The sequence below is a fragment of the Rhynchophorus ferrugineus genome, unplaced genomic scaffold (genome assembly GCF_030347505.1).
Source record: "Rhynchophorus ferrugineus isolate W39M unplaced genomic scaffold, kcgeb_rfMv2 rfM2, whole genome shotgun sequence".
NCBI lineage: Eukaryota > Metazoa > Arthropoda > Insecta > Coleoptera > Curculionidae > Rhynchophorus > Rhynchophorus ferrugineus.
Genome location: NW_027472581.1, coordinates 17121085 through 17142242, shown reverse-complemented (window position 1 = coordinate 17142242; position 21158 = coordinate 17121085). Strand labels below are relative to the sequence as shown.

Sequence of the window (21158 nt, the reverse complement as noted above, 5' to 3'; positions counted from 1 at the left end):
ATTAAACCTAAAAATTAAGAAACACTTGATTTCACGTTACAGATTTCCTACCGTGTATTTTTTTTGTTACATTTAATGACATTTTTTATTTGTGAAATATTTTAATCCGGTTTAGTTTAATGGGAACTTGAAAATAAAGCGACGACAATTTGATAACTAATAACTAAATATCACTTCCAGTCACTGTACATAAATGTAATGAATCACCGAATCCTAGACGTTTTATTTTGAATATTACGTCAAAAATGTCACGGCCAACTCGGAAATTTAAATATCAATTGCATTTCTTTTGTTATTTGAAATAATTTAATTATCATTCATTAAAAATTAAACAAGGTACATTTATACAATTTTATATGTAATCATAGTTAAGTAAAATTGTTTTTTAGATAGTAAGTTTTTTAATAATATAGCAAATATTATACTTTTAGAAACTAATATAATATATGTAGATGACCCCAAAGATAATTTGTTTTTTATCTGCCTTATCATCGATTAACTAATTAGCAGATAAATTAAGTATTATATGAAAATTGATTTCTACTTTCACTATTTTTTACGCGCATTCTCGATCTCGTTATGGTTAATATTTGATCTCTTTACGGCGAATGAGGTTTGGAGTTTAATACCTTTTAATAAGCGACAGTGGTTAAAAACCACGCTACCGACAGAGTGTTATTGACACTATGAGTGATGGAAAGTGGTTACTTGGTGTAACCTAGATTTATTTTATTTATAGTATATTAGAGATTGAATTTTAGCATTTTTTCACTTCAACTTGTTCTAATCTTTCTGGCAACATGACGATTCCGTGATGTTGGTACTCATTTTCGCTATTCTTCGGCATTCCGTGTATTTCATATAAGCTGAGTTATACGTTTGAACAAATATAACATATTGCGTTGATACAAGGGGGTTACATGGGTGTTGTCATTTCGCGACTATACAATAGTACGGTGTTGATATGAAGGGGACAGGCATAAAGTGTATCTATATAAAATTAGAAATTAATAATTAAATAAAACTAATAACACAAACAGGGGGCCTAAAAGTATAAATAGTGTATATAAGAATTTAAAAATGAACACAAATACAGCACTACAAACACTATCACAAAGAAGAAGTAGAAGTTCTATCCAGACAGTACACATCAGCACCCATATCGTAGTGGCAATGGTTATTTGGTCAGTAACATTTAACTTAGCATGGGCTAAGTTCTATGGAAAAAATCGATTTTCGTAGAATATCGAGGAGTCCAGTATCCTATCTATGCTATTGCTTCCAAATTGATATGATTTAGTCATCGTGCAGCTCTTCGTTAGTTATGTAGCGATAAGCATTGGCAATTAATCGTAGAACTTTGGTTTGGATTACTAGTTGGTTTGAAGTTTCAGTGCAACCTCATATTTGTACCTAATAGGTCCAAATTGGCTTAATGATTGACTAATTAACCAATCTCTTTGATTTCAGGTTAAGTTGGGAGTATATCTCGATTAACCAGTACAGCTTCTTGATTTTGAGTCTAATCTGCTCTGATTTTCATCTAACAAGATGTTTCCCATTTTGGTAATCTACCATCGATCTGTATTTTCCAGTATAATCTTGTTGAATGCTTGTACTTTTTCTGCGGTATTAGGGGTATATATATATATATATGTATATACAGCAGTCAGTCAGCAAATGTTGAACAGCGAAACACGTCATAACGTGGATTAATTTGAATTATGTTGCAGTAATATTTTAGAATTATTGGTATTTTTATACCGTTTCTTGTACAATAACTAACTGTATTGTATATCAAGATACTTCAAGATACTTAGTTTACATATATACGCTAGGTTATATAACTTACAAGGAAAACAATAATAATTGATACGTGTCTCTGTAAGGTCATGGGTGATATAAAACAACATTCCTTCCGATAGATTTTACATAAAAATAATTATGAAAGGTAACAAGGTAACGTATAAAATAACAGATTGCCGGTTACATAAATGTTTTTTTTTCCTTATTATACAAGAGATACTTCTTCGTACCAGATGAATTGTTGTTATTGCAGTATCATGACATCACGATTGGGTGTGATGTCGAATGAATGTATATAGAACGCAGGTGAATCAACGGTATTTTTTAAATATATGTATACTTAAGCGACATTAAAAAGGCAATATGGTGAATATATTAGGTGTGGATGTTTAGAATAACGGTTCTGTTCCAACAGAAAAACAGTTTTTATATATTGCACGATGTGATTTTTTTTCTATTTAAATCGACATGTCAGTAAAATGTAATTTATAACATTATCTTTATGTTAACGGCGAATCTGCATTTACAAGGATTATCTCATAGAAGGAGCAGTTGGTGGATGCCATCAGATGGCTCTGACACATATAGCGTGTCTTATTAGTTTTCAAAAACATTAATCTATAGTCTATTCAAAGTTTTTTAGTAATGCGTCGTGGATATTTGTGACGTCGAAACATTGCAATGTTGCCGCATCAACTCTGAGTTTTATCCAGTTTGGCTTTGACATGCAAAAAAATTCTATTCTAAATTAAATAATTGATCAAAAATATTATCAAATATAATTTATTTTAACATTATAGTATATCTAAAAACTACAGTTAATTATACGACCACAATAATTTATAGGTAAAAGTTAAAACCTTTATCACAATTGCTCTCAAGAATTTTGCATACGTCTGACAGATGGTCGCCGTCCGATTGTCAGATGTACGCTAAATTGTTCAAAATACTAGTTATAATTACTACAGGTTATAAACCGGCAAACATTATTTTAGCCCTTTGATAATTTTGATAAATTTTAAGCCGTTCCGTAATATATCATATTACATTGTTTGAAAATGCCGAAAACTATAGATATTCAGGGTCACAAATTGATTGCGGCTTTAATAGGTTACAATTTTATCCAAAATGTTTTTTAGCGGGTCGCTGTCATGCTAAATATTACTGTGGGTACTGTGAATAACATCGTTTACAAAATGAAAAATAATACGTTAGAATTCACCCAAGAAAACCCTTATACATACAAAGTGGGTAACGAATCTTGTCGAATGGTGTTAAGATAGCCCTCGGAGAGGTTTAATAGAACTTCCAGACAGTAACTTAAAAAGAATTCAATCAAAGGCCTAAAATAATATACGAAACTTGAATATTTCAAAATGGCTCATTGTGGCACTCTTGGCAAGACAGTAACAAAAAAAATGTAAAGACAATAAAGCATTCAATTGGGTTTTGTTGGTCATTATTGATAGTTAATTGCAGATATATTGCTGATTGAGAAGGATGTTCCATCAAAAACTGTTTGGATATGTGGAAGTAAGCATTGTCAACCATAATACCTGTGGTTTGGATGAACTCCATAAGACATACAAAGGAAGTAATTGATAAATGATGGAATCGTGAACATATTTTAGACAGATTAGAAATTAACAGTTTAGTGATTGAATTGGACAGTGAGCCGTAAAGTAAAAGTAATTGAAGGAAACTTTTAGGATATGTGATAATATTGGAAGTTCCTGACACAGAGTGATGAGAATGGAAACAACTAAAGGTATGCACATAATTACTTGCATATAACTGTAGAAAATGGTATTATAGGGCGTGAAGCATTTGCGTGCACAGATATGATTGTAATTGTTCAAAATTAAACATAAGCATTAGGTTATTAGATATGGTAAATGCATTAGACATAATTCAGTGATTAATTTTACTATAATACTGTTTTTTTACTGTAATATTGTACTATAATGTTAAAATATATACATTTTTGTTCAATTATTTTATTTAGATTAGAATTTTCTTGTATGTCAAAGCCAAATTCAATTAAAACTCAGAGTTGATGCGGCAACATTGTAATATTTCGACGTCACAAATATCCAGGACGCATTACTAAAAAAACTTTGAATAGACTATATTTATCTTGCTCACTCTACAAGACGTCAAGTTATATAATAGAGGGTTTAGATTACACAGCGATGAGAAGGGAAGGTATTTTCAATATATTGTAAAATAGGTAAGAGTTAAAGCATATAAGTCAGCTGAGTGAAGAGAATGGAGTGGAGATTTAGTTTGCATAACCGATTTATAAGGTGTAGTGTGTTGCCGCGCTAGTCCAGATGAGAGAAAGAATGAGAATCGTCAGTATAGTTAACTTGGTAATCCGGATTCTCTCAAATAATCTAGAGGAAACGCTTCTGGAATAAATAGAAATCAAATAAAGAAGTGATTGCCGAAGATGAAGTCTATTTTGAACGCAAATGAAAACAACAATAAAAAAGTTACAAATATATATAATTAAAGGAGCGCTGAACTGAATATATCAATCTTGAAAGAAATTATACTGATAGTGTAAATTTTTGCATAACGTGCTACAAAAAGATGTTTTAAATGATGATATTCAAATACTGTCAGAACGAAAATATTCCTTGATGGATTGTAAATAAACAAATTAAATTAAATTAAAAAAATCGAAACTCCTTATTATAGAACATATTGCAATAAATAATAAATAATATGTAGTAGTCAAGTATATCTTATGGTGTTCTATTTGAACATAATAATTAAAATTTATTATATGTTTTACAAATCCTCTTGTTTTATCAGCATAAATACGATTGAGAGTCAATTACTTTCATATTAAATATGTAATATTATTAGAAATCTATATAAACTGAAACGTAACATATTATTTTTAATTGGCGGTAATTTAATTAAAATTACGTTTAAATATTAGATAATGATGTTGAGGATAACGTTATTTAATTGAAAAGAAAGTTTTCATATTACAGATGTATTATATATAGTCTGGTCAAATTTCATTTATCTTGTGATAAACAAAATCCACCTGTTAAGTGAATATTTTAAACTTGTTTGTTATAATTTCTATTGTTTTTCTATTTTTGAGTAGTTGGCCAATGAGAGAGTATTTTTGGCAATGGTCTTGTCATGATAAATTGTTTTGACGCAACGTAAATTATATAGAATGATTGATAAATAATTATATATTATATATGTTATATGTTATCTAGGTCATTAACCTACTTTCAATATGTGATTTGGTTCTAAAACTAGTTTATCTTTTTTTTTTCAACGTTATTTTGAAGATCATTTCAACGACCGCAAATATTTCCTTAACGGGACTCTTTTTTAATTTTGCGTTTAACTGTTGAGTAAAGATTCAAAACAGAAAGTTTGTAGAGTTATACAAAATAATTGATTCTTGATGGTTTAGATAAATAACAGTGTTGGTAATTAGTAAGGAATAAGACCAAACTATCCCGATATAAAGATGATTTGAAGACTTTGTGTTTTCACCTATTTCTATTATAATTATTTTGTTAATACTTAATTTTAAAATTAAAATATAAGAACATGTAATGGTTATTTGGAAAAAGTCATATTTATCAGCACATAATGAATTGCTATCATACAAGCGAGTGTTGGAAATTATATGGACTTACGGAATTCAATTTTGTGGATGTTCCGCGAAAAGTAATATAAATAAAATACAAGTTTTCCAGAACAAAGTCTTGAGAAATATTGCAGGTGGACCCAGATACTACAGGACTGTTTACTTAAAACGAAATCTTCAGATACCGACTATCACTCGGGATATCAAGAGAATTTCAAGGAGTCACGAAGACGGACTCCATTCTCATGTATATATATCGAAATATTGTATATAAATGTTGGATAACACCAGAGCAGGACACACACTCAAAAGAATCAAATCATTTAATCTTATGTAGTGTAGTCTAGTGAGGTGTATTTAATAAAAAAACAGCACCGTTAAAACTTAAATACTATTACACCAGAGTCTAAGATAGGGCAGATTTGTATATGTGATATGTGTATGTATATAATGAGTGTGTGTTCTGCTAATCGTATATACACATATATAGATTTAAGTTATTGTAAAGACAAATTGTAAAATCGGCAACAAGTAACAATGTATTGTAGTGGTATTTACAGATTTTGATTAAAAATTTAGATTTTAGATTATTTTTAAGAAGTTTTTATTATTATGATTTTATATATATATATTTTATATATATATATATATATATATATATATATATATATATATATATATTTATATATATATATATATATATATTAATCATATTTGATATTTTTAATTGTTGAAATCTTTATATTCTAATATTTATATTCGTAACGAAGAATATTATAATAATGTTATTGTTGACAATGACATTGACAATCAGAGATAAGATACATTAATTATAAGGTACATTTCGAACGGAAAACATAAAATGTATTATTGTTTGTAAATAAAGATCTTGTAATATTTTCACACAGTACATGCGGAGATTGAGTGATACGCACTTAACGTAAAGCCAGCTGAAGCGTAATTTAGTATGTAATCTACTGAGGAATTATGCGATATACGGAAATTAAAATTGTTCCTGTAATCGGATAAAACGATTTTCATATAATCAACGACTTTCTATTGTTTGTTGTTTTATGTACGTTTAGTTTTTCAATTCAATTCAAACATAAAGGTAAACTATTATGTTCATATTTCCACCTATTATAGTTGGTACGGTTTAAATTATAATATATATAATAATGTTAACAAGATGTAGTGAACAAGTGAACTTGATTGATTGTTGTATGTTTAGAAATATGTTATTCGATTATTAATTATACGGTAAAGCTATAATTGTTGAAAATAAAAAGATAGTTGATCCAAGAAAACAAATCATTGTCTATTAAATGGCGCATAACTGTCCATGTTAGTTTAGATTGTAAAGTTTGAATGAATAGAGTTAAAATACAGAATCTTAAGTAACTTTACTTTATTGCTTTCAATCAAGTTTTATTGTACGTCCGTCATCAAGATGTTTAGTGTATTGCCTGTCGTAATTTCTAAAATTGTTTTAGAATCAGACAATATTTTCCTTATCATTTTATTCTAGTTAAAAGGAGACGCAATGTTGTCTGATATGTTTGAACGTGTAATCGAACTAGCTTGTCAAAGTCGCTCGGTTATAAAACGTATGCAAAATTGTTCAAAACAATAGTGATAAGAGGTTATAAACTGGCAAACGTTATTTTAATGCTTTGCTTGTTTTGATATATTTTAAATCGCTGCTTATTATTACTCTGCTTGAAAATTCCGAAGCAGACAGAACATATTGCGTTTCTATTCAGTTACTTTGAACAGGAACGAGATAATGGAGGAACAACCCTCGCCCCCTAGCCAGTATAATCCGTTAGAGACGTAAGCATTTTTACTGTTAAAAATTATTTGCTGCGATTTTTATTGAAAATAATTTTTAGCTGCACTGAATATTAGTATGGACACTGTCACTGAAATATCTCAAAAACATTAAAAATATGATCTTGAATTCACCGAAAAAAAAACGTCCTTATACGAAACGGATGACAAATCAATATCAGCTTGATGTTAGCTTTATCAGAGATTAAAAGTATATAATAAAATGAAGGAAGACTTATTATTTCAATTTATGTATTTAGATGAGACATTGATATTTCAGAATGGGACCAATATATCCAACCAGTTGATGGAAAAAGGCAAATGTTGGAATAACAATTTATTAGGTTTTATTAGTCATGATATGTATTAATAATTCATAGAACTTTACCTACAAAGGCGCCTAGAACTCTCTAACTCATAGGTGGTATGGAAAAGAGGTCTATGTAAATATTATCAAACACAACCCTAACTAACAAACTGTTATAACTGTGCACTAGTATTGTAGTTTTAAATCCTTTGATAATATATGCATTAGATTTGAGACGGTACTGCTAGAATAAGAAATAACATTATTGTGTAATATTGCAAATTTAAAATTTAAGAGACTAATATAATAAAAATATATTTTGTGCTAGAAATTAAAATCTAATATTATCAAAACAGCTATAAATTTTTGAGATAAGTTGGAAACTGAGGGATAACCTGTGAACCCATGGAGTTTCGATATTTTGAAGTTGCGAAAAGCACATTCTAACCTTCTAGCCTATTGTGTAATTTGGGTTGCAGAGTCTAAATTCAGCATCACTAATGACAAGCTAATGGATAGTTACAAATCAATGCGTTGATCATACTCTTCAGGAGGAAGATGTCATGTTGATTCTACAAATGCAGCATATAGATTCTTGGCTTAAAAAGTGATGCTAGACCATTTAAAATGAAATAAATGTAATTGTTTCATTTTTTATATGAAATTAATACTGGCGCTTTGAATTGTCTACTTAAGATATAAACGTTTTATGAACAAGAGATGAAATATGTGTTGTTTATCGACATAATCGTGTTTTTGAATTGGATATGCTCTTTCGAAGATTTGCTTTTTTTGTGTTTCATTTACAAACCAAAACAATTTTTTTGTCGTCGGAATATCTTTTGTTTTGGAAGTAAACATTTTTCGCTGGGTGGTGAATCTCAGAAAAGCGTTTTTGTCGGCTTAAATACAATATATTCTTAACAGTTTCGACATTGCTACATCATTGGTTTAAAAACCTGTATTTCAAGAAAGAACTTTTTTAAATATTTCCTAATTACTCTATTAAATTTCTAAGGCTTTTTGTGTTTAGATAGAGAGTCTAATATGATTTTTTACAATGTTTTTAATAAATTAATACATTGTCACTTAAAAATAAAATTCACTGCAATTATTATAGCTCTGGTGACAATACTTATCCCAAAACAGAAAATGTATCTAATTATATCTAATTATAATGTTCTATTTATAATGACCTGAACCTGAACTACTCATAAGAAAATATAAAACATTTTTTTTTTCTTAAATAAACTGTTTTTTCATAGTCAAATTTTAAGGATTAGTTTTATATATATAAAAACACACTAATATAAAATATTATTATTGTATTAAATTTAAATCTTATTAAGTGATTATTGACATTTAATTAATGAATACCTGTTATTTTGTTTTCATATGTTCTTGGAAATTACAGATAATTAAAATATAAGAATTGTCTTGCAACATAAACTTATTGTTTGTTCGAACACCATAAATGGTACATTAACGGCTTTAATGGATCTGATAATTGAACATTTATTTTTCGTTCCCATAAAATTTGCATTTCTTTTTACTAAGACTGAATATGTAGCGTTTTCCGAATAATGTTAACTATTGTAACAGTGTATTTAAAACTGTTATATTACGCATGTTATTTTACTATAGTATCACACTATACGTATGTATTTTATTCATTTATTAAGGTCTGCTCATTTATATTCATGTCGGGTACACCGATATCGAATATACATTGATAAAATACGTAACCAAAAGTAACTTTAACATTTGTCTGCTTTGTAGTACAAGAAGAATTTTAAATAATCTCTATCCTTAGTTGATTATTATATTTTAGACCTTTTCAATTAAATATTTTTCGATGTTCTTGACTTACTATAGGGTCGACCATTTTGAGGGTATTGGTTTCTTCTTCATATTATTATTAAAACTATACCTGTAAATATTTTTAAATGATTGTTATCGAGAGGGCAATAACAAGCAAGTAGAATACATTTTTAGCTCAATAGAGATAGTTATTAGATCGTTTGGAGCGACATTAACTTCAACATGATCATGCGACGTTTTATAGCAGGCAAACATATGCATAACCTATGAAGTTATGTAGTATACTACTATATGAAAATAAAAAATTGCGTAGCTATATTCCTGGACGTAGCGCAAGCCTCAATTATATGCTTTTCATATTTTCTATGTATTTATATGAGTTTTAATCACGTCAACCTCTTGGTGACGTCAATAGCACTGTTAAAAAGTAATAATCATATATAACACAGAAATAAAAATTATTTCAACATTTATTATATTTGATTATTAGAAAATTAGACAATAGTTAGTATTAGAAGTCTTTAATATTTTATTTTCTTTAATTGAATGTCAGTTATGTAATTCTGGAGTTTTAAGAAATTTAATAATAGTTAAAAAATCACTTTACTTCAATCAAAACTAATATTAAAAAAATAAACACGACCTTGATGTTAATTTGAAATAATAAAAAAAAACTTTATATTATTTGGTTTAAAAATCCAATATTTTTGTTATTTGTTGTATCTAATAATTTTGAAACGTACTTAAAAAAGTATAGAAAATATGCCTTTAATTTAATTAATAATTCATTAGAGCAGGTCCAACAATTTGATATATCTACATAATTCATGAGTCATTTGCTAATATATGATAGTTCTCTTTGTAGTGGCATTTATTTGCTTATATGTGAAATTTGAGGTGACGTGGATACGTAGGTGAGGGTTCTGTGAAGGACGTTCATTAACTGATTTAATTATGATTAAAAAAGTATTTAGAATGAAACACACCTGTGTATCGGAAGACTATAAAATTCATCGTATAAAATTCAACTTTTTCAATTCAACTTTGTCGTGTCGCCTTTTATATTTCGGGATTTGAAATAACAAAGAATTATTTATCAAATCTTTCTTGTTTTCTCATTATTCTATCTGAAACCAATACATTTTGTAAACGTTTTGTTCACTAAATTGACATTTTAAGTGTTAAGTCCCATGTATGCCCAATGATCGATAACCACTGACCTGAAGTGATTTAATAAGACACTAATTTTATGTTTTTAATTAAAGGTTATAACAATTGAAAGCTATATTTTATACGGTTCAAAATCTCCATTTTTTTATATGCTATAATGTTGATGTTATTTGGCAAGGAAATGTAGATAAAGAGTGGGATTTAGATGAAAACGGATATGAAATTATATTAACTAATCTAATCACGTTAACTCAAAACAACACAGGTTTTTACTAATTTTGAAGTTGGTAACTCTAACTGCTGTCAGGCGCCATCGGACATTTTCATTGGAAACTTGGATTAACATAACCTTCATTCTATAAGTGCTTTTGTTATCGGTCCGTAACTTGACTGATTTGTATCGTTTAGAGTATCTTGAAGAAATCTTGAAATATTTCTTTCGAACACAAGAATATTTGAATATAGCTCAAGAAGTATATGGTATGACTTGATTCATTGTAAATTCGTCAGAATTAAAAATATCTCCCGATAGGATCAATTGCAATACTCCACTTGAACTAGGGATACCGAAAAAATATCAATATATTTTTCAAAAACGTCGATATTTTTCGCTGATATATTTTTTGAAAAAAATAGCGGTAATCGTCTATATCTGATTCCTAGCATTCCTTATCGAACTGTGAGTTTTATATTGAAATATCAATTTTAAAACCTAGGAATTTAGGGAGTATCGAACTTTTGTTTTGAGATTTTTCCCCTTTGGTTATCAAAAGAATATTGCGTAGAAAATTAGGGCTGGAGTAAAAATGTATAAAAGTTTATCACATCTTTTTCAGTTAGTACTAACCTCCATATTCAGTTATTGTGAGTAATAGTGATATATACTATTTTTGTTATTTTTAAAACAATAGATTTCGGACTATTTCGTGTTTTAATTTTACACTGCTTCATAATGTGAAAAATATCGTTCATGCGAAGCAATGGCTTGAAAAGCGTTATAAGAACTCCGCTCCATCAGAAACAACATTCAAACGTTGGATTGCTGATTTCAAACGTGGTCGTAGAGACACCAGTAAGAAATTTCGCTCGAATGAAGAGATTATCGCTGAAATTGAGGCCTATTTTCAGGAAAAAAGTAAATCGTTCGTTCTAAAAAGTGGTATTGAAATGTTAGAGCGACGCTGACATGATTGTGTAACTCTTGATGGAAATTACGTTGATTAATAAAATCAATTTTAAACAAGAAAAAATGCGTTTCCTTTATTACGTCCTGGACTTTTCAGCCCATATGTTATAGATAGATACCGTTGAATAGAAGTATCGATATTGTTTTCATGAATAACCGATATTTTTTATTCTAAAATTGAAGTTGTTGCTAAAATATAACATTAGAAGAAATGTCATAAACAGCACTATATCGCACGCATTCGTACACGCATTTTCAATTATATAATTCTAGATTCGAAAATGTCAAAGGTGGACTGGACCCGTGACCGATTGATATTTTTAGATCTCAGTGATGACGGTGCTCGAAGAATGCGGTACAAGACCGAGTAGAGGGAAAAAATAGGTGGGTAAACTCAAGGTCTTTGCGGTAAAACGCCACAAATCTTCGGGGTTTTCACCAGAAAAAAATGTGGTCACTTTATTTTTCTTCTTTACGTACAGGCGAGAATAACAACTTGTCTCTACAACATAGTCATAACAACACCGTGAATTTTAATTATATTTACCTTTTAAGCAATAAAAAGGATGTTAAGAAAAAAAACAAGCGAACGAAGATGTGTTTAGAAAATGTAAACATCAATAAAAGTATTACATTTAATTAATATTTTTACTTATCGCTACATAGTATAAAACAAAGTCGCCTTTTCTGTCCCTATATCCCTACGTGCGCTTAAATCTTTAAAACTACGCAACGGATTTTGATGCGGTTTTTTTCAATAGATAGAGTGATTCAAGAGGAAGGTTTATATGTATAATACATGCATAATATACTAAGGCAACATTGCTAATTTTAGAGGTTTCTAACGTGATGTAGTAAATTAACCTATTTTTTTTAGGCTTATTTAGCAATTAGCAAAAACGCTGCCTAACCCTAAGAGTTAGATCAAATTAATGTACGACAGTATTTATACGACACCATAAAAAGGTCTACAAAAAAGTCCGCGATGGTATATGTTTATCTTTTAGGGATAACCCACATTAACCATTTTTATTGTTTACTTTTTACGTGAGAAAATGGCTTATTTACGAAGCTATTTTAAGCAATACAGCATTAATCCTTATCGAATTAAGTACCTTAAATACAGTGTGCAATTAATATAGATCAATATGGTTCCTTACAGCATGTAAATTAAACAAATATTTTCGGATATTACAAATTTAAAATTTGCGTTTAAAAATGTCTAATGTAATAAAAATTGTATCAATTTAGATATTCCAAAGATAGCAGGAAATCTTCATAGTAAGTATAGGGGAAGAGGAATTGTTTTACTCCAAATTTAATGCGTGCAGTAATGAATGAACCAAAAATACTAGATCGATTTTAATCATGTTTTCATTGAGTGACATAGGCATATATATTTTATGCCCGTGCAAAGTCGGAGCGGGCCGCTATGTTTTTATATACAACGTTCATATTTTTCTGTAGTGTATTTAATTTAGTATCAGCATTGCACCCGTGCGAAGCCGGGGAGGGTCGCTAGTTTACATATATAGTTTTGATAAATTATTGTGTTTATTGTTTAGTGTTAGTTATTTTTAGTTATGTGTTATTTGATTTAATATCTTTGACATATATTAATATAATATATTTAAAATGTGTATTCTTCTTAACTTTTATTTATTTAATTATTTTATATTTAGGCCCAGTACATTTTCTGGTGTTCCTCTTTTTTGAAATAATATTATATAATTACTTTTATATTATAGAACACTGTTAAGAAATTCCTTTGATATTCAGCGTATGCATATTACTTAATATTGTGTCCAGTTAAAGTTATTAGCGATTAAAATTATGAAAAATTCTTATAATCTCTAGTTACAAAAAATAGACAACAACAAAATTAGTTTTGTTAAATAATATTACGTGCTTGCATGTATGTTGATTAGCTATAAATTTTGATAGCAACAGTGGCTGCAGATGCCCACCGATGTTAATTGAGCAAATTAAACAACGTATTGTCGCAAGACACAAAATGATTCATCCACGCGCCTATGAACTCTAGGCCACGTATTGAAGGGTACACTGTTGCAGATTGTTGAATTACTTAGTATAATCTATTCAAAACAGTAGTGACACACGTCATCAATATGTGTCTGTCTAAAGTTATAAATTCGTTTTACAGTCCGGTATGCGTGGAACTCCTTCTTGCGATGGAACAGAATAACCTGAGTTTCGCTCCGAGTTTAATCTGTAGTCGTCAGAATTTATAACACACAATCGTCTGGTTAAGTTGGATCTGAAGTCTGTCGCGGATGGTGTCAGGATTATAATCGGTGGTGAAGAAAACTGTGTCGTCTGCATAAAATGCTGGGTGAGATTTCTTAGGAAGTGGGAAATCAGCCATGTACAGGTTAAACAGGGCTAGGGGAGCACCTTGCGGGACTCCTGCGGAGATTTGTTGCACCGCCGATCTTTACTTGAAAGGATATTCCAAGTATGTTTGGATCAAGGAAATTAGGTCATCCGGTAAACCTAATTGTTTTGCTTTAAATATTAGAGCGTTGTCCCATACTCGAAAGTTACATCTAGAAAGATGGCTCCAGCTTTGCGACTTTTTATAAGTGCCTGATGGATAGTTGCTGCCAATATTGCTTTCTCGGAAAGTTTAGAGAGTGAACTGATCAGACTGATTACTTGTGAACCTCTTTCTTCACTCTATTTAATATGGCGTGTGTGTTATACCCATACTGAAAGTATACTGTATCTACTGTATCACTTATAACAGTTTTTTTCGTTTCCAAATAAACTAGAAGCCAAGCAGCGGCGATAAAAAGTGAAATTCTAACCTGCCAGAGAAACCCAAAATACCGTCATTGAGCTATAAAAATGTATATATTATAAAAACGCCATTTGGGGAAACAAATATAAGAATTTTATAAACATAATTAACAAATGTACGAATTTATTTCTCTGACATCCTGAACACAGAACAAATGAAAAATTCCGCCGCATCTAGCGTACTTTACAGGTACAGCGCCTTCTAATTAGCATTTGTTCAGATATATTTGCTGTCCTAGTAGGCACGCGATTTTGAAATGCGAAAATGCATTGACTATTGGATCGTTGCCAAACCAACATCGCTCTATTCATGCGTTATCTTAATGTTGCCAGAAATATGTGAAAAAGTCGTAGAATATGATGGAAAATATTTTTATTAATATATATCGTACCAATATTTCTCAATAAACGCCTTTTTAAAATGATAAAATGATCAGAATATATGCCTAAGTCCCTAATAATATATTCGTTTTCACTTTCAATTGGGTCTAACATAATTTATGTTGATATGATACCCATTATTATAAAACATAAATAGAATATTACACGCAAATGCATCATAACCGTTCACGATGGTGGCGCAGTGGTAAAGGCGATGGGACAGTCCTCCTATTGTTGCGATAGCCGCGGGTTCGAATCCTGCTGGGACACATGGTCGTAAATTTATGTTTGTGATTGTTTAAAATTTGTGAATGTTCTAGGCAAGAGTGTAAAATCTGACAAGGAAAATGATCTCAGTCACGCGAGTAACCAGGCTGGGTAAGGATATTTTCTGGGATGATTTCTAATTCTTTTGATTTGAAATTTTGTAGCATCTATGTGATACGTTATTTTCATTTTAATTTATTTTGTGTATATTTGTAAGGAAAGTTCTTGCTACGTCAATATTTTTGTAGCATATAAGTTAAATATTTTTTGTTTAAATGCAAAATCAGAATATGCATGTTGTTTTCCAGGATATCAAAGTTCATATAAAATTAGTTATTTTCCAAAAGATTCTCTGGCGCAGAAGGGGTTTTTAAAAATGAATAATGGTATACTTGAGAGAACCTTTTATGATTTGCTACATAAAGTTTTCGAACAGGTATATTTTTTGCATTTCAGAGATGATTATGGACCCAAATGTGAAATATCATTGCTTAACCAAGATGCAATTTCTAATTGCAAATTTAATAGTAAGTTTTTAATAATTTGTATATGTTCACAGACCATTTCTTTGAACCTGTCCAAAAGGAAACTAGTATTTAAATAAAATATTTTATAAATCATTTATTTTTTAATTTCCCCCTATAATGAAAATAATATTTTAAATCCTAATTCCCCCATTCCCCCCTGCAGTAAATAAAACCCCCTTTGCGCGCACTCAGGTGACTTGGACCAAAAAATTTTTGTTTGTTTATTTTATAATTAAATTCACTTAGATTATGATGACTGGTTTTATGATAAATTGTATTTGTTACTGTCATATGTCAAATGAAATCTGCATACAATATATGCAACATCTTAAACACATTTCAGTATATTTTCATTTAAAATTAATGAAAATGTTTTCATATTTATTAAACATAATAAATGTCAAATTAGGCAGTATGTTTGTGATTTTTTGTGTATTTAAAATATTTCATTCAAGTTTAACTGATATTTACATAAAATATTTTATTAAAATTTATTTTTAAATTGTATCCTCTAAATATTTCCACTTGAAATGCCCTCTGGTAATTAAGTGGCGCAAAACTTAATTAAAACTTTTTGTGTGGGAGATCGCCTTCTATGTGCCTTTATTTCAAGGTTTCTATAATCAATTCTAGGTCTCAATGTCAAATGTCAAACACTGTTGTCTATTACTGGCAAATTTAGTTTGCTTGAATTAGCATAATATGATTAGCGTTTAGTTTTTGCCAATATTACATGAGATTGACTGATTATTTTAATGTTAGTTAATTAATTAATCCAATTATTTATTTATAAATTTGTTTTAGTTTATTTATGTTTTTTAAATATCAATAATAGAAAATCATATAGAAATATCATGGCCAACTTGTTTGTAAACTCTTTACGTCAAATATTCTGATGTAAAATGAAGCAAATAGAAAATCTAACGAATTTGACACTTATATATAGATTGTCGTTAGACATCACAATGGTCTAGTCGAAATCGTTCAGCATTTTACATATGGAGGTTAATAAATATCTCGATGGAAGGATATTTTATATTTCATTGCTGTTTCACAATAAGCCTGCTGACCTTACAATAATTTCAGGTATCGTACAAATTACCTACCTTTCATCTCTAGAGGTAAATTATTCATTACGATTATACGATTAATTATTCAGAACGATTGGCCCCATTACTGCTGGATGTTTATTTTTTATATAAACTTATATACGATTCGCAGTTTTGATATTTTTTGCATCTTACGTTAAATTAAACGTTATTACATTTGCATTGCCGAGTCATAAAAACTGACAAAAACTCCCAACTAACTTTCATTAACTATGTCTGCTAGCGAAACCGGCAAAAAATCCAATTTTCCTAGAACCCCGTGCAGATCTCGTTAGCCTTGAAAAATGATGAGTAACGTATTCGCTTAATGACAGCTTTAGAGTAAGAACCGACCGCACAAAACAATAATTAAGATGAAGAAAGTGATGGAAAATATCGCGCTTACGTTAGACGTAGCCCGTTTCTGTGAAATTTCAAATTGTAAACAAGATTTCTTGCGTAAGAATGTCGGACTAACGGGCAACCAACCATCCGTCCGTTCGCCATTCATTTCGTGCACGACTCGACGGTACACCCGATGAATTCAAACGTCGGCTCTGTTTCGATTTAGAACTTGTTTCTTGTAGCCCTAATGCCGATCCGATCGTGTAATTTATACGATGTTATGTGTACGAACAATATTGATGAGAAACAGTACGGAACTTACGTTTTGCCAATCATCCTCTTTGCATTTCTAACGCGGCATAAATTGTCTGAAGAATTGTTATTAAGAAGAATGAATAATTGGAGATACATAGCCAAGAAAAATATTTTTAACAAAAAAATTGAACCGACTTCAAAAAATAAATAAGGAGCTAAAACGGTGGCGAGCAACAAATTAGATTTGTTTTGTTCGTAATTTAATTTTGTATAAATATCACAAAATTATATTATTATTTTTGTATTGTTTGGACTCGGCAACGACTTCAAACTGGTCAGTCGATAGTAGTTAAAATAATATTGTAAATAGATAAATAGGTAAATAAATAGTAGAATATAAAAAAAGCATAGTAGATAGGTGAAATAAAATATAGGCTAATTAAAATATTATTATTTGTGTTAAAAATCTACGTTTGTTTATTTTTTAATTTTTAGTTAAAAATATTTTATTATCCCCATTTTTTCCACGATATTTATTCAATAAATTAAGCAATTATTTTATTTAATATTGCAATGGATAGGCCAAATAAAGGTGCAGCTCGTATGAGGAAAAATGGGAATAAAGAAACAATGATTGAAAATAAGTAACGTTTCAGGCCCCGCTGTTTGCTACCTAGGCTAGGTGATTTGATAAATATTCTAACTGAACTAAAACAACAAAGAGTTATCGCCCCCACCGGAAGTTGAACCCGCGACCTCCGTTGGGGAGCTAAACGCTTTAACCATTACACTATAGAAGTAGTTGTCTGAAATGTTTCTACGAGGTCTTATATGCTAGAGTTAGTGCTTAAAAAGCAAACTGAATGGCTTTTGCACTGAACGACTTCGTAATTTCCATCACATAAGCTCAGCAATAACATTGCAACTAGAAACTTTGTACGTGCCTGAAATTTGAGCGTTTCTTCCCTTTTTCTCCCAACAGATCCTGATTTTTTTTCCATGGGACTACCTCGGAGGTGCATGCTTTCGAATAAAAAAACAATTTTGAAAATCGGCCTACAATTGATGGAGATATCCGCGAAGATACATTAAAAAAAGTGGAACATAGAACCTCATCCTTTTTCGAAGTCGATTAAAAAGAGTTTTAATGAATATTGAGTATTACTCCATTAAAATTATTGTTTTGCGAGTTACGAGAATTGGCTAGGTTTGCACATGCGTATTTCGTACTAACACAAATTGACAGATTTGCCAAGATTACAGGGAAGTGAATAAGATGTAATATATGATTGTTTCTTACTGTGCATGCGCATATTGTAATATCATCTGATCTTACTTTTTTAATTTATTATGTATGGTCGTCAAAATTTGATAAACAAAAATTGGCAAACCAATTACAAACATTTTTTAGTTTATCAAGTTTATGAATATATATTATTCTTAGTAAGATGTTTAATTATTACCTGGCGTAATTTGTACATTCGTTTTAGAATCAGATAATATTTTCGTCCTCATTTTATTCCAGATACAAAGAGGGAAAATGCTGTCTGATACGTTCGAACACGTAAACGAATGAGCTAAAAGTCGTTCGGTTGTTAAAGTCTGCAAAATTCTTCAAAACATTAGTGATAATAAGAGATTATAAACCGATAAATAAAAAAAATCAAAATTGTTTTTGCTTGTTTTCATAAATTTAAAATCGCTGCTTAATATATCATATTGCTCTGATTGGAGATTCCAAAAGCAATAGTTAGTCAGGATAAGAAACTGATTGCATCCCTAAGTAGTTACTTCAAACAGGAACGAGAGAATGGGGGCCTTCTCTTGCCAATAAATTTCGTTAGAGTGATAAGTATTGCTTATATTAAATGTTATAAGTTGCTGCGATTTTATTGAAAATGTTTTTATAATTGAATATTAGTATAACTGAATATTAGTATAGCTAAATATTAGTATGGGTACTGTCAGTAAAGTCTCTAAAAAAAATTCGAAGTAGGTGACGAATCAAGAGCACCTTCATGTTAGCTCTATACCAGATCAAATATATGAAATGTATAAAAACAGTGAGTACACAAAAAAATTTCTATATAAACGTAATTTAATAAAATCATTTCAGAGAAAATTGTTAGTCTGGAAAGTATTCATAAAAAACTTATATGCCATATGATATGCATTATTTTGAGTGATATAAGTTCAAACACAGTTAGGATTTAAAGATTTTTTAGAGACATAGGATTTAAATGGTGTAAAGATAACCCTTGAAGAAGCCTAATGGAATTTCCAGACATTATAGCTTAGATAAACTTCATAAGACACATAGAGGAAGAAATTAGATTCACCAAAGAAAAACCATCCACATTCGAAGTAGGTGACGAATCAAGAGCACCTTCATGTTAGCTCTATACCAGATCAAATATATGAAATGTATAAAAACAGTGAGTACACAAACTAATTTTTCTACATAAACGTAATTTAATAAAATCATTTCAGAGAAAATTGTTAGTCTGGAAAGAATTCATAAAAAACTTATATGCCATATGATATGCAGCATTTTGAGTGATGTAAGTTCATACACAGTTAGGATTTCAAGAATTTTTTCGAGACATAGGATTTAAATGGTGTAAAGGTAACCCTTGAAGAAGCCTAATGGAATTTCCAGACATTATGGCTTAGATAAACTTCATCAGACACACAGAGGAAGAAATTATATTCACCAAAGAAAAACCATCCACATTCGAAGTAGGTGACGAATCAAGAGCACCTTGATGTTAACTCTATTCCAGATCAAATATATAAAATGTATAAAAACAGTGAGTACACAAACTAATTTTTCTATATAAACGTAATTTAATAAAATCATTTCAGAGAAAATTGTTAGTCTGGAAAGTATTCATAAAAAACTTATATGCCATATGATATGCAGCATTTTGAGTGATGTAAGTTCAAACACAGTTAGGATTTAAATATTTTTTTAGAGACATAGGATTTAAATGGTGTAAAGATAACCCTTGAAGAGGCCTAATGGAATTTCCAGACATAATGGTTTGGATAAACTTCATCAGACACACAGAGGAAGAAACTGGCAAATAGTGGAATTGTGCACAAGTTTTAGATAGATTCGAAATTAACAGCTTAGTGATCGACTTTAATAGTGACTGAGAAAGTGACAGTAATTAAATAAAACTTTGGGGATATATGATAATGATGCAATGCCGACAATTTGTAGGATAAGATGATAAGTGGAAACGACTAAAGGTGTATATATATATATATATATATATATATATATATATATATAATTAATAGAGAATAACTGTAGAAAATGGTATTGCACGGTATGAAAGATATGTGTACATGGATATGTAATTGTAATGTATGGTTTGTAATTGTTTAGAAATATACATGAGAATTAGGTTAGAATATATGAGAAGAGGATGAATACTAACTGTTTTGTAGAAATGGTAAATGCATTGGTGAGAATCAGTGATTAATTTCATCAAGAATGGTGTACACAGATAGTAACGGAAGAAACAAAAAGTACAGTGATATCAAAATGACTTGACAAGGAAACACACGATAAAAAGATAAATATGCTCTCTAATGAAAGTAAAATAGATTATTTGGATATACAATTGTTAATTAGATGGATTAGGCCTCCAGGAGATACCACTACATAAATGGCTGTATAAATAACTCTAGTATAAATTATTCGATAATATACGCATTA

General features: G+C 29.8%; 1 protein-coding gene and 1 long non-coding RNA gene across 2 annotated transcripts in view; one reads left to right on the top strand and one right to left on the bottom strand.

Moving 5' to 3' along the window:
* Positions 1–21158, bottom strand: part of LOC143190010 (uncharacterized) — a 52688-nt gene that overhangs the window by 16780 nt on the left and 14750 nt on the right. The gene's annotated exons all lie outside the window — the stretch shown is intronic.
* LOC143191306 (uncharacterized) lies at positions 7137–7492 on the top strand. The gene is made up of 2 exons (XR_013004466.1): positions 7137–7267; positions 7327–7492. It is a non-coding gene; the product is annotated as an uncharacterized LOC143191306 (long non-coding RNA).